At 41.0% G+C, this 14,690-nt stretch overlaps 1 protein-coding gene and 1 long non-coding RNA gene across 5 annotated transcripts in view; both read right to left on the reverse strand.

The window, feature by feature from the left end:
- Positions 1-14,690, reverse strand: part of PTPRG (protein tyrosine phosphatase receptor type G) — a 722,691-nt gene that overhangs the window by 352,841 nt on the left and 355,160 nt on the right. The gene's annotated exons all lie outside the window — the stretch shown is intronic.
- Positions 99-14,690, reverse strand: part of LOC121016781 (uncharacterized) — a 14,718-nt gene continuing 126 nt past the window's right edge. Inside the window, exons 2-3 of the long non-coding RNA XR_005784458.1 lie at positions 11,781-11,785; positions 99-283 (exon numbers count right to left, since the gene is read on the reverse strand). This is a non-coding gene — a long non-coding RNA (uncharacterized LOC121016781). The remainder of the gene's footprint in view (positions 284-11,780; positions 11,786-14,690) is intronic.

The raw sequence follows: 14,690 nt of genomic DNA on the forward strand, positions 1-14,690 counted from the left end.
CTGTCTCTCTCTGTCCCAAAAATAGATAAACGTTGAAAAAAAAAATTTAAAAAAAAAAAAAAACAACAAATAAACGTGAAAAAATTTAAAAAAAAAAAAAGGACACACACTAAGTGACTGGTATAAAAAGTCACCAAGTATCATCAAGGGAACAAAGTATTTTAGGGAAAGGGAGGGGGCAAAACATTAAGAGAGTCTTAAATATGGAGAACAAACAGCGGGTTACTGGAGGGACTGTGAGAGGGGGGATGCGCTAAATGGGTAAGGGGCATTAAGGAAGAGACTTGTGGGGATGAGCACTGGGTGTTATACATAGGGGATGAATCACTGGAATCTACTCCTGAAATCACTGTTGGACTATATGCTAACTAACTTGGATGTAAATTACAAAATTTAAAAAAAATTTAAAAAGTATTTTAGGGCAAGATGATGATGGTGGCAAATCAATGACATGATAAAAACTACCCTCTATTAAATATTTATTGGGGCATCTGGCTGGCTCAGTCGGTAGAGCATGCGACTCTTGATCTTGGGGTTGTAAGTTCAAGCCCCACACTGGGTGCAGATGTTACTTAAAAATAAAATCCCTAAAAAATAATAATAAATTAAAAAATAAAAACTTGTTAATTGCTTTTTGTTCATCAATATTGCACAGGCTATTAAACCTTAAAGGAGAAAAACATATATATATATATATATATATATATATATATATATATATATTAGCATTTATATATAAAAAGGAGACTTAGAACAATGAAATGAAACCAAGTCCCAGACTGGAATAGGGCTAAACCAAAAACCCTAAAACTCCATCCCCCAATTCAGTTCTCTTTGCACTATGAATAATCATTTTCGATGCATGTTTTTTACATGGGGATTTTTCATCCTCTGGTGCCTAAACATCAGGAAAAAACTTGAAACGAAAACACAATTGCTTATACACAGATCACGTGAACTCTGAAATGATCTGTCAGCGCAGCTAGAATATTTGATGCTACAAAGCAAAACCAACATTCTGCATCTGGCCAGCAGATATGCTACTGGTCACGTGACAAAATTCTGTGCACACCACCCTCCACATTCCCATCACTGCCCCTCTTACTACTGGCAAACACTATTCTGGAAGCCTGAAGTGTCTTCCTGAAGGACATTTCACTTCCTTTATACAGAATTCTTAATTGAGAAGAAAACTTGCTCCAAGTCTTTTAAAAAAGTCACTTTTTCTACACCCCGGGACAGTTTTAAAAAATATATATTTAACAGAAGGAGAAGTAATGTTTTTCTTGATTATCTTCAACGTAATGAAAACTGACTCTATCTTTGTTTCAAGATTTGGGGCAGATTTGGCGAAAGTGAAATAAAAGTAACCGAGAACTACCCAGGTCTGGGTGTAATGCCTAGCTCTTCTAAACAATAGCTGTGTTGGTGGAGGCTAATTTAAACACCTGAGTCTCAACTTCCTCATCTCTTAAAAAAACAGAAATAATAATAATCATCATCTCAAAAACTGGTTGGGAAAACTGAACTACATACATATGTGAATGTACCTAGCACACTACTTAGCATAAAGTGTGTTAAAATAACAAAATATTTGTTAGGCTGGATTTTCACCCACAAATAATGTCTATAAACTGAAAATGACCAAAGGGGCCATGTGGTAAACCTATTTAACTCAGCAGGGTCAAGGGAAATACTGGCTGATATCGGCCTAATTTTTGTTTTCCCTCATTTAATAGGTATGTGAAGGTAGCAGGTATTTTATTTCTTTCTTGTATTTGGAGAACAACGGCAAATGAATATCAACAAGCAGCGATTTACATCTGGCCTCTGAGTCAGAAGGCAATAGAGACAGATGGGGACCACAGCTAACAGAAGAAGACACATCCAGGTAAAGAGAACAGTACCAACTTGGCTCTGGCTAATTTGTGTCATGATGCAAAGTGTTCTGATTTTTTTCAGAAAAAAAAAAAAAAAAAAAAGATCTATGGTTTTTATGTGCTAGATAGCATATCAAACATTTCGTTAAAAGCAAAGTGTAAATCAACAAAGCATGAGCCACACTGTTGAACCATAAACAGCCAAGAAGGACAATTTGAAAATCACTGCAAAAGGCAAAAAGAAGAACAAGAACAGGAAGTGGGGAGAGGGTGCTGGCCAAATTTAAGTGGAGCACAAAGGCATATTTTATGGCACCTCCAAATCACTGGCATCTTGATTGATCATCTGGCTCCCTGAGAAAATCCCTGTAGAGAATCATAAAGATGAGAGTCACGTACGAATGAAACACTGTAGGAGATCACAGGACAATGGTGCCTACAGAGACATAATTGATTGTCATCTCTGATCCCTGCAAGTTTGTGAACTAGAGGACTTTTCTTTCCCATTTAGTATGTAAAGGATTTACAGGGCTGTCAATTAATTTGCCAAAGAAGTACAAATAGCTGCTGTTAGGACCAGACTGTCAATCTGTCCAACCTCAGGTACAGAATCGCTTCCATCAGTCCACATCTGTTTGACCACCATATCATAAGCATCTATGGAATCCACAGGGTTCAGTAAATAACAAAATAAAATCTGGTCTCTTCCCGAAAAAAAAAAAAAATGCAAAATCCTACTGATCTAACAAAACTGGAAATAATCACAAGGCACGGAAGAATATGCCAAATCAGATGCAGGAACAATTAGGACAGAAACGAGCAACTGCTAAGTGTAGAAAACAATGTCAAAACTGCTTTCAAAGTATTCTCAAAGAATTAAGGTTAGAGGTTCTGAAGTCCAGCATTACTCAAATTTCATTCATTCATGCATGACACTTAGGTTACCATAATAACCTATCACCTGTATGATATTATTTCCTCCGTATTTTCCTATAAAATGACTTGTTCAGAATTTAAAGGAGGTACAGAGGAATTAAGTAATAAAACCACATCCAAAACAAGCAGGTGATGAAGACAAGACTGGGACCCAAGCCAGACCTCTTTTCATGCAATCAAAAGGTGTCCAGCATTTTCTTTTGCTTTACCTCTTTACCTACCACCGGCAGACACATACCAGAGGCATGTTGGTCAGGAGGCAGGACCTGGAGCTGCACCTACAATTCTAGGTGCATAAACTCCACCTCGGCATGAAAAGGCAAGCCAGAGTTTCCTATTTAGCTTTCCAAAATCGGTAATTATTATTTCCTAAAGAATAAAAGTCCACCTTATTCACACCTTCGAGTCAAGTTAAACATACCTCTCCCAATGTTGCAAAGCGAAGTCAACATTCTGCATCTGGCCAGCAGATCTGCTCTCAGCCACAAGAAAACAAAGTGAAATCTACCTCTCAAACCATTTTATGTACTATTAATAAAAACTAGAAGTCCATGACTTCAGAAAGGAGTATGGATTACTTTGTGGTGCCTTACTTCTTTTCCAAGCCTACACTTCAAAAAAGAAAAAAAAAATCTTAGAAAATCTTAGGCAATTTTTCTGTATCTGCCTGGCACTTTGTTATGACGATAGCTTTAACAGTGTGATCATCACACTGTAATTTCATTAAGCACTGGCTTTTTCTTTAGGTTCAAGAAAACCTTATGGTTTTTTATGAGCTCTGCACATATTTACTCAGTTTTGCTATGTAAGCATCCCTTTTTAAACTTATTGGAGGTAAAGAGCTTGTTTGACATCTGCTCAGAGGCACCTGATGTCAAGTTATTCCACGAAGCTTTGTGATCCCAGTCTGAGCAAATATAGAGCTGCTTTGCATCAGAAAACAATGTTTTATTTTTGAAAGTTTCCTTAATTTGTGCAAAAATTACTCTCACATGCACTGCAAGTGTGATGACCAGTTTGGTCTAACCTACACAGCATCCAAACACCTGCCAAAATGGCAAGTGGGAACACGGCAGCTGTACCAGCTTCTGGTTTGCCAACAGCCTCAGCTCATTTCTACATATTATAATTGCAATGACACATTTACACTGAACTTCAGTGGGCCATTTCAAGTAATTATTATTGATGTCTGAATATACTTTCCATTCATAGAAATACAGTAGGAATTAAAAGCCACTCATAAAAGTTTTCATACCCAAAGCGATAATCTGGACACCAGTGACAGCTGGATAGTCAATGATGACAATGTTAGCCAATGCTAATAATTCTTCTCATTCCAGGAGAGCTCCCTCTTCCTTTCTTCTCGATGAGTAGATCACAATGATAAAAATTGTCACTTTCTATTGTGTATAAAGCATAGAGCAACGGCAAATATTTCAACTGACCACACCCTAAATGGAAAATTGGTAACAGCTTTCATTAGCAGGCTCTTCTGAGGGGGTATTAGAGACTATAAATTAACAGTACTTATAATGTAGAGTTACACATTTCATACTATATTCATCATAGAGTGCCGAAGGCTGTATCAGCTTCCCTTCTCCACTGGCATTTACAGATTCCCCCAGAACAACAAAAATAGAACCTGATCCATAATAAATTTCAATTTACATAAAACTCCAGAGAAATATAGGAGGCATACCGAAAGCCCTTTCCCAAATCATAAAGTGTCTGATTTTCAGGGTACGATGATGCAAATACTCTCTTAAAACCCATTTTCAAAGTTTATGGCCATACGAAAAAGTTTATACACCCATACCATATGGTTACCCAAGCAAGTCTGGAAAATGATTTAAAACTTAAAAAAAAAGAAAAAGAAAAAGAAAAAAAAAGGGAAAAGACAGGAAAAGAGGATGGAAAAGCTGTCCAGAAGGGGGGGGGGGGGGGGCAACACCACATTAAAGCTTTGTTAAAATGAATCATTCAGATTTGGTTAACTACAGAGAAAAGAAATTTAGATTAAAAGGAACCGTTATTTTAAAAACCTTTCCTGCGATAAGTCAGACAACTCTAAATGCAGTCTTAGAACAGTGGGAAACCTTAACTCCAGACAGAAGGAAAGGGTGGTACTGGAGTTTAAATTCCAATAAAAGTACTCGCGGCGAAAATTCTCGTCTGAGATAAATTCACAGAAGGGGAGGGGAACCCAAGATCAAATGCAGGATTGTTTTTCCTTTGCCTTTACAGCTTAAAAGCCTCTTGGCAGCACCGGTAATCTGTCAGAAAGGGTGAAAAATTGCGCTTAATAGATAATTTTAAGACTTTACTCAAAAGATGTTAATAAATATACTGAAGCTTGGAGTTGGAAGCACTACCAGCGGTTTCATGAGCACCATGTTCTCCTTTTGCCGTCACCTGTTATAAATCTAAAACTGTGATCACTCCGGCTGCATGTTTCTTGCCTCTAAAATAAGCAAGAAGCTGTGAAAATGTTTCCAAGTTTCCAGGCCTCAAAGAAGAGAACAGAGAACCCATAAAGGGAAATTTCTTCAGCTGCCTTTATCAAAGGCAAGTTGGTTTTGCATTTTTAAGCATTTGCTCTGAACGAAAGAGATTGGATCAGCTGGAAATCCTCAATGAGGAGAAGAGTATTTTCAAATGGCTTCTGAGACTTTGGAGCGGACACCCAATTTCTAAGGGTGGTCTGGCCCAGGATCTGAGTTTGGCTTATAGGACAGCAGCTCAGAATGTCCATGACGTGAGAACGTGGCAAGCCTTGTGTGCACGCCTTCCAGATTCAAAAGGACAGTGCGCAACAGTGCTGAGCCCAGGGTAAAAATGGAAGGGCCGGTGATTCTTCATCAAAAGGAACTGGCAGGAAGGCAATTCTGGTGGGCATATTCAACCCCATACTCGCTGACTCCCAAGAATGTCGTTCCTTTCCCAGATTAGGCGTCCTCCAAAACTCGGTGACTTTCAATGAAAGGCTTTTGCAAATGAAATATCCTCACTGCTTTTTTTTTTTTTTTTAATTCTACATCTTCTCTAAGCGACAGGAGGCAACAATGCACTGTCTTTAGAGAAGGTTCCTATTTTAGTTCAGAACATGCTGAGGAATGTCTAAAAAGGAAGCCTCAGGCTGTCTGGCTACTTGATTCGCCATATACCTGTGAGGCTAAAAGCAAGAATTTCTTAAGGGCACCTCACTCTCTGAACTTCTTCAAGGATCAAGTTTTGCTTCGAAACCAAACATACCTCCCTGTGGCTTTTTAAAGGGGATGTTTGCGTGGCGGTTGTTTTTGTATAAAGGAAAATCACACAAGGAATTCCCTCCCTAGTATCGCTTCTGGAAATTCTCTTCACAAGTCAGCTGTAAATAACACGTGATTTCCACACCCAGAACTTAAGGCTCTTGAGATCTAACCCAGAGCCCCTCACGGTGTTACAAAGAGCACGAAGGTGATCAGCCCCATCCTGCAGCAGACACCGAAAAGAAATGCAAAATAACATACAGCTGCGGTGGAAATCCGAACACCTCAACACACAGCTCTCCACGCTGGGCGGCCCGGTATCTCCCAACAGACTGGGCTCGATTCTGTTTTGACTGGGGTGTGTTTGTGTGCACGCTCATACGTGCGTGCTCATGTATGCACGTCGGGTGGGTGAAGGGAGTTTCCTGACTCTTTTCTGGCTTTCACTCATCATTTACTTAATGTACACCCAACTGTGAGGACAGCCACGGACTACCTTGGTACGAGCTGAGCTTCAAGGTCACAAGGGAATATAGTAGAGAGTCATGTTTGCTCAAGAGCATGGAGTCTGCAACCAGACCTCCTAGTACTGAATGTCGTCTCTGAAAAGGAAAAATGGGCAAGTTACGTGATCCCTTAGCGTCAGCTGTCTTGCGAATGGAAGAGGCACCTACTCCAAAGGGCTATTAAAATATTCTAAAAGAAGCACTTAGAACAACGCCCTGGTCTGACCAAGGGTTAGATGTGGGTGGCAAATATTAATACAATTTTCAGATATACATATTTAATATAAAGAGCACCTCCTTGGATTTCAGCTTGTAAGTATGTAGAGAATGTAACATTTTAAAAGGGGGGGGGGGGGCATCTGAGAATGAAGGTAGGGGGGAAAAAAGATGAAATTAGCAGCAAGCTGGAGGTCAAAACCCTCCAGTGGTGCTCCTGTGCCAACAGTGGTTCAAAATGTATCAATGAACCAGACCAATTAAGCCTAGACCTGCACTGCTTAGGCAGTGCTTCTTCCAGCTTGTAGAGAAGGATCGGGAAAGTTCAAACCTTCCACTTGCTGTGAAATGTAATTAATGCGTATTTTTGGAGGGGCAGCATGTGTGGGCGGGTATATATGCACACGCATGTCTTGGCCACTCCTGTGCCACACAGAAAGAAGCTGCAGGGAAAAGTTTGGGGAAGACAGGGTGTCCATCAAAAGCACATGAAGCAGAGTGCTTTCTGTCCATCTGTTACTTGCAAAACTGAGAAGCTGTGCTCCATTCTGTAGATCACACTTCTAAATGAGAAATGAGCAAAACTGGAATGTGCTTGGAGGTGAGAGACAAGTATGGGGGAAGGACCTCAGCTTATGAAAATGTGCAACACTAAAAAGAAATGTGGGTGCTGGGCCTGGTGGAGGTGGGGGGAGATAGGGAGAACTGCACTTGGCCGCTATCTTGAAACCAACTCAAGGCACATACATGGGATGGAGAAAGGGGCTGTTGTGTAAACCCTTAAGACAGAAAGAGAAACAACGAAAGGAAGGGGAAAGATTCAGGTGGAGCACTACACTCAGGTTGCAAAGATGAAACGGGCTCCATCTTACCCACGCATTCAAGTAACACATGTCATGTATCGGCGATGTGTCAGCCACTGATCTGACACCAGGGACGTGGCATTCAACAGGACAAACAGATTCCTCACAGCGAGAAGATTATAAACTATGTCTACTCAACTGAAAGAAACGAGTAACATGGGGCACCTGGGTGGCTCAGTCAGTTAAGTGTCCGGCTGTTGATCTCAGCTCAAGTCTTGATCTCAGGGTCATGAGTTCAAGCCTGCTGCTAGACTCCACACCCAGCGTGGTGCCTACTTGAAAGGAGGGAAGGGAGGGAAGAAAGAAAGAGAGGAAGGAAGGAAGGAAGGAAGGAAGGAAGGAAGGAAGGAAGGAAGGAAGGAAAGAAAAAGAGAGAGAGAGAAAGAAAGAAAGAAAGAAAGAAAGAAAGAAAGAAAGAAAAGAAACAAAGAAAGGAAAAAAGAAAGAGAAAGAAAGAAAGAAAGAAAGAAAGAAAGAAAGAAAGAAAGAAAGAAAGAAAGAGCCCCTAAGTTTTACCTGGGCAAATGGCCACTCAAGGTCAAGACTACGTTTCCCAGCTTCCCTTGCAGACAGGTGTGCACATGAAAATAAACTGTGACCAATAGGACAAAAGCAGGAACAGTATGGATAGCTTAAAGTGCTTGCTCTTAAAGGGAATGGGACATAGCTTCGAATGCGCTGACATACCTTCCTGGCCAGAAGACTGGTATGACGGCAGGAGGTGGGGCACCCACCTGAGGTCACCAGACAAGGTAACAAGAAAGAATCAGCCTGAGTCTCTAACAGTGTCGTATCGGTGCTAAATTGCTTTGAGTGCAAATGATCACATGAGAACCAAATTCACTATGTTGTTTAAGCCACTGTTACACAGGCCATTGTCATAGCAGCTGAGTGGCATAATACAATTCCCAGAAAATAACAAATACACACGCCTAAAAAAGATAGTTCGACTTTGTGACTGTCAGATTAATACAGGAATCCCCTGCTTTTCGAAAGTTTGTGTTCCAATACTTCCCATTTACAAAAGACCTACATTAGTACCTGTTTTTGCTAACCAAAAGAAGTTCAAAGAGGATTTTCGCTTTCACCGAAAAAAGGTGAGAAGTGAAAATAGTGTCCAATGTTTGTGTTGCAGCAAGCCACTCTAAGCAGCACGCACCCCGTGCAGCTAGAGGGGTCCCTCCAGACCCCCCGCCCTGCGAACAACAGAGCTTCACCCCAGCTCAAGCTGCCAAAGATTTGAACTGTGTCCGTGAGTGAATGTGCTTTATTCTTTGCATCTGTTAGCAAGATGTGTCCTAAGGTATCAGAAAAGCCCAAGAGAGGTTATTTTGGGGGTCTGGGAATGCTCAAAAACTTTTACCATATAAATTAATGGTAATTGCTTCTTCATTTTAGGCCATTTTTGGCTTACAACAGATTTCATAGGAACATTCTATTTCAGAAAGCGGGCAAAACGGTATTAGAAAATCCCAGTGGTAAGGCAAATGCAAGAATGTATATAATCCACGCTAGATCACTTAAGCATCCATCACCAGGGGGCATTCCGACCTACATCAGAATATGCAATGTCAGTGATTCTAATTCATATATAAAATACATAAATATATATACACACATCTACGTATGTGCAGATACAGAACTTAGACGGATGAGAGCTGTTTTTAAGACTGACACTTTACTTTTTACTCTAACGAAGACATGTAACTTGGATACATTCCCCACCACCAGTAAGAATCAAACACCCAATAGAACAAGCTAAATGTTCTCCCAAAGCGAGGTAATTATAACTGCATCCATAAAATATTTAGGCACGAAAACACAGGTGCAGGAATGAAAGATGGGGCCCCAGCCCAATCCACATGTGGCTCACTTGCAGAGAGGAAATTTGCTTTCCCTGGGCTTGATGGCACAGATATCTAATGGAGGGAATTTCTACAGTGGAGACTATTTTCAAACTAGCTGATCTACTGATTACATGTTTGATATAAATGCCAAAGCAAGAAAAGACTGGCATCATTGAGGAGACAAGGGGGGAAATCTGCCGGATTATCTCATCATGTCCTATTGCTACTAGCGAGATACAGAGTCTGAAAAGTTACAGAACTGTAGAGAAACAAAAGGACTAAAAGAGCAGCAGAAGATGGGTGATGGTCATCACTGTCAACGTGAATCATACTTTGATAATCTTAGGTGATCTCTTCCAAAAGTTTATTGCTACCAAGTTAAGCAAGGGGTGACATGGCAGGAATCAATCAATCAGTAAATGGAAACTATTACTAACAGCCAACATTTCAGCTATCACTTGCAATCATTAGACACTATAAGCAAAACACACTTTGTACAGAATCTCGTTTTATCTCCTGAACCAGAGCTGTGAACTGGCCAGTAGTTATTGTGGCCATTTTGCAGATTAGGAAACTGTGGCCCACAATTTATTCACAACATACTCAATGAGTACCTACAGGGCGCCCTGTACAATAATTACTGAAGGACATATGAGAGCAAAAAAAAAAAAAAAAAAAAAAAAAAAAGACAAGGTCTCTGACTTCAAAGACTGGCATTCTAACTACAGAGAACACAAACTCATACTCCAGCACCATTATGCTAGGCCATCAAGTTTTTAAATTTTTATTATGGTTACTCTTCCAACATGAAGAGAGAATGGCACCTGTCTGTGCAGACTGAGGCCCCATCATCTCCTGCTATCTTATACCTCCCCTGTTTTATGTATTTATGATCCCTGCCTGGCTTCCTGCAGATACTTGCTTTTGGGACCCCAATCATAGAATTATAGCAGAGGCTCTGCTCAAACAATTTTGCTTGTCGGGCCACAAATTCGTAGCCATATGGGTTTCATAATTGGCAATCCCCTCTCCAGACGGCCAGCATAACCATTCTGGACTTTTGCTCCTTTAGCTAAAAGTAAAATAGCAAGTGTGTGTGAGGGGGTGGTAATTATTTTCTACTAGTTCTAATCTTGGTCAAGATGAGGCTTCCTCCTGGCTCTCAGGGACAGCCTTCCTCTCAAGAGATGCTGAGACATGTTATACCTGAAAATCTGCAAAGGAAAGCCAATGAAGATCAAAGAAACAGTGAGACAAGGGAATTGCTTCTAACTACATGACCAAGATTTCTATGGGGACGGTGGTTATAAGTTTTGGGTTCAGGGGTGCCTGGGTGGCTCAGTACGTTGAGCGTCTGATTCTTGATTTCAGCTCAGGTCCGATCCCAGGGTTGTGGGATTGAGGCCTGCATCAGGCTCTGCACGAAGTATGGAACCTGCTTAAGATTCTCTCTCTCCCCACCTCTACCTGTTTCCCCTACTCATGCTCTCTCTCTCTCTCTCAAAAATGAAAAAATTAATAAAAGTAATAGATTAAAAAAACCCAAGTTTTGGGTTCAAAGGACATGGGTTCAAAATCCACCTTTTTCTTCCTGTGCAACTTTGCCAATTCTCATGACCTTTCTGGGCCTCCAAGTGCTCAGCTGTAGAATGAGAATATAACACACCACAATGTTGAAGACTCACTGTTTTAAGGCAAATGAAACCATGAAAACAGTGCCTTACGCTCTGTAAGAACTCAGCAAACGATGGTAGTCAGTGTTTTTGTATTTGACCCTTTTAAAGGCTAGTGCCAAAGGCACTTGGTCAGCTCATGCTGGGAAGCTCATAATACATTTAAGTATTCATATTTTCCCACATCTTCCTCCTAGCTAAGATGCCCGAGGCTGCCAGAAATAATCACACTATTTGTGATCCTATGTTTATGCAACAGAAACGAAATGGAATTTTATGGTCTGCTGTGTTCAACACCAATGTGCACATTGGGATAATTCCATGCGGTACTGTGTAACAAGAATTTATGCAATATCCAACCAAAAGATGCAGCTCCCAGGCCAGCACATCTTTACCAAACTATCAGCTGAATAAGGAAGCCAGCCAGCCCTATCTCCGTAGACTTCATATTTACATATATTAACGTTTTTTAAAATATGTATTTATTTCTGAGAGAGAGAGAGAGAAAAACAGAGCGAGAAGGGGAGGGGCAGATAGAGAGGGACACACAGAATTGGAAGCAGGCTCCAGGCTCTGAGCTGTCAGCACAGAGCCCGACACAGGGCTTGAACTCACGCTGTGAGATCATGACCTGAGCTGAAGTCAGACGCTCGGAAGCAGGCGCCAGGCTCTGAGCCATCAGCACAGAGCCCAACACGGGGCCTGAATTCACGAACCGCGAGATCGTGACCTGAGCCAAAGTCGGATGCCCAACCACTGGGCTGCCCAGGCGCCCCCATATTTACATATTTAGCAGGAGCTCTTTAACTGACCTTCAGAGTAAATCCAATCATATTCATTTTTAAAAAGCAAGCAGATTTTGAAGGTGGAAGTACTTTTCTCAAAGAAATATGTTTCCAATAACAAAACAAGAAGTGACAAAATGAAACTACGAATGAAGAATAATTGCTGTATGGGGGGTAAAATAATTTTGCCAGTTGATAAGAAAGGAAGACAACAAAGAAGAGCAGGGTTTCCTTAGAATCCGTGCGGCCCCAAGATCTCACTTTGGAGCTAAGAATGGGAACGCCATGCTGTGACTAGAGATATGAGTTTGTTATTATAGCCATCTGTGGATTAAACCGTGAAAAATGTTAGGATGACCATCATTCTTGGACAAGGTACTGGCATTGTTTTGTTTTGTCGTTATTTTTATTTTCTTTTGTTTCCTCTTCTCTTTTTTTCCCCTTTCCTTTTCTTTTCTTTCTTTCTTTCTTTTTTAGAGCTACCAAAAGTTAAGAGCCAACTCCGTTGCTAGTTTGGCAGTCCTCAAAAAACATAATCAAGGTAGATCATAAACTTACATATCTGCCTGGGCTGAGGGAAGTGAGTGTGCAGCTGGTGAGAGGTGGCCGGGAAGGCCAGAAGAGGGAGGGCTTGTCCTTTGAGCAGTAACCCTTTGGAACCAAGCACACATAGTACCTTTCCAGAAAATCCAGTGGGCTTAAGGACTTACCAAACTCAACACCCAAAAAACAAATAATCCAGTGAAGAAATGGGCAGAAGACATGAATAGACACTTTTCCAGAGAAGACATCCAGATGGCCAACAGGCACGTGAAAAGATGCTCAACGTCACTCCTCATCAGGGAAATACAAATCAAAACCACACTGAGATATCACCTCATGCCAGTCAGAGTGGCTAAAATGAATAAATCAGGAGACTATAGATGCTGGCGAGGATGTGGAGAAACGGGAACCCTCTTGCACTGTTGGTGGGAATGCAAACTGGTCCAGCCACTCTGGAAAAGAGTGTGGAGGTTCCTCAAAAAATTAAAATAGAACTACCCTACGACCCAGCAATTGCACTACGAGGAATCTATCTAAAGGATACAAAAATGCTTATTTGAAGGGGTAGATGCACCCCAATGTTTACAGCAGCACTATCAACAATAGCCAAATTATGGAAAAATCCCAAATATTCATCAATTGATGAGTAGATTACGAAGATATGGTATATACATACAATGGAGTACTACCTGGCGATGAAAAAGAATGAAATCTTGCCATTTGCAACAATGTGGACGATACTAGAGTGTATTATGCTAAGTGAAATTAGTCAGAGAAAGATATCACCATATGATTTCACTTATATGTGGAATTTGAGAAATTTAATGGATGAACATAGGGGAAGGGAAGGAAAAATAAGATAAAAAGAGAGAGGAAGGCAAACCATAAGAGACTCTTAAATAGAACAAATTGAGGGTTGATGGGGGTGGGAGGGTGTGGGGAGTGCTAAAAGGGTGACTGACATTAAGGAGGGCATTTGTTGGGATGGGCACTGGGTGTTTTATGTAAGTGACGAATCACTGGGTTCTACTCCTGAAGCCAAGACAACACTGTATGTTAAGTAACTTGAGAATTTAAAAAAATAAGAAGAAGAAGAAAATCCAGTGAGTTTAGCTTACCTTAGCTCCAGAGGTGGCAAGGAAGGCAATGTAGTCACAACTTAGTTAAGAAAGAAATTCCAATGACTGTGGACATGTCATCACCCGTAGTATAAAATGGAATGGAAAAGCAATATATCTATGCTGAACAATAATTTATTCATCAAATACTGTCAAGCAGAATTCCAGAAAAAATGGATGTCTACTCCTTTAAACATTAAAATTGTAATGATTTATATAACTGGGGTAAAAAAAAATAGTCATCCATTCAATAAACATTTACTAAATGCTCACTCCATGGGGTGGGTGGTGGCAGGCCATGGGGATAGCGGATAGAGCAATGACTGAGACAAGGTCTCTCCTCTAGGAATTTACCTTCATGAGGCAGCAGTGTAACAAATAATTTTAAAGCAATCAAAACAAGATAACCTGGAGTTAGCTACAACTACAAATGAACCTTCAAGCAGAGTCACTGGGAGTGACAATGAGCTCAACACAGCAAGAGCCAGGAGTAGAGCCTTCCAGGCACGGACAGGAGAGACCCAGGGCAGATGGGAACTCTGCCCGGTGAAGCAGCTGGAAGCACAGGTGAAGCACAACGAGGAAGAGACAGGGCAGTGGAAGACCGAGTCGCGGGGGTGGGGGGGACCAAGTCAGAGTGGCCAGTGGGAGCCAGATGGATCGCAGGGTCCCTGGAGCAAAGGAAAGTTATGTGCCCTTGCTAAGCAATGGATTACACTGGCACTCCCTTCTTTTATGGTCTCCTTTGTAGTGATTCAACAGCACAATTACCAGCATTATTTTTTTACTATGATTTTACTTTCGAGACACCCAGACATTTCGCCCAGTTCCAAAAAAAAAAGAAAAAAGAAAAAAAAGACCCATGGGCTACTATACATTCAGAGTGTTGAGGTCTTTTGTTTTTCAAATAACATTCAATATTCTCCCTCCTTTTCTGCTTATAATTTGTCCCTAACTGAGGAGGAAAGTGTTTCTTAATAGTGGGTAAAAAGAAAGAGGTATCATGAAAAACCCATTCCTGTACCCCAACGTGAACTGATGTGTGATCCTCCTCCTTGGGCTGGTAACTCCTCAG

This window comes from Herpailurus yagouaroundi, unplaced genomic scaffold, assembly GCF_014898765.1.
Source record: "Herpailurus yagouaroundi ecotype Mexico unplaced genomic scaffold, PumYag 213, whole genome shotgun sequence".
Lineage (NCBI taxonomy): Eukaryota > Metazoa > Chordata > Mammalia > Carnivora > Felidae > Herpailurus > Herpailurus yagouaroundi.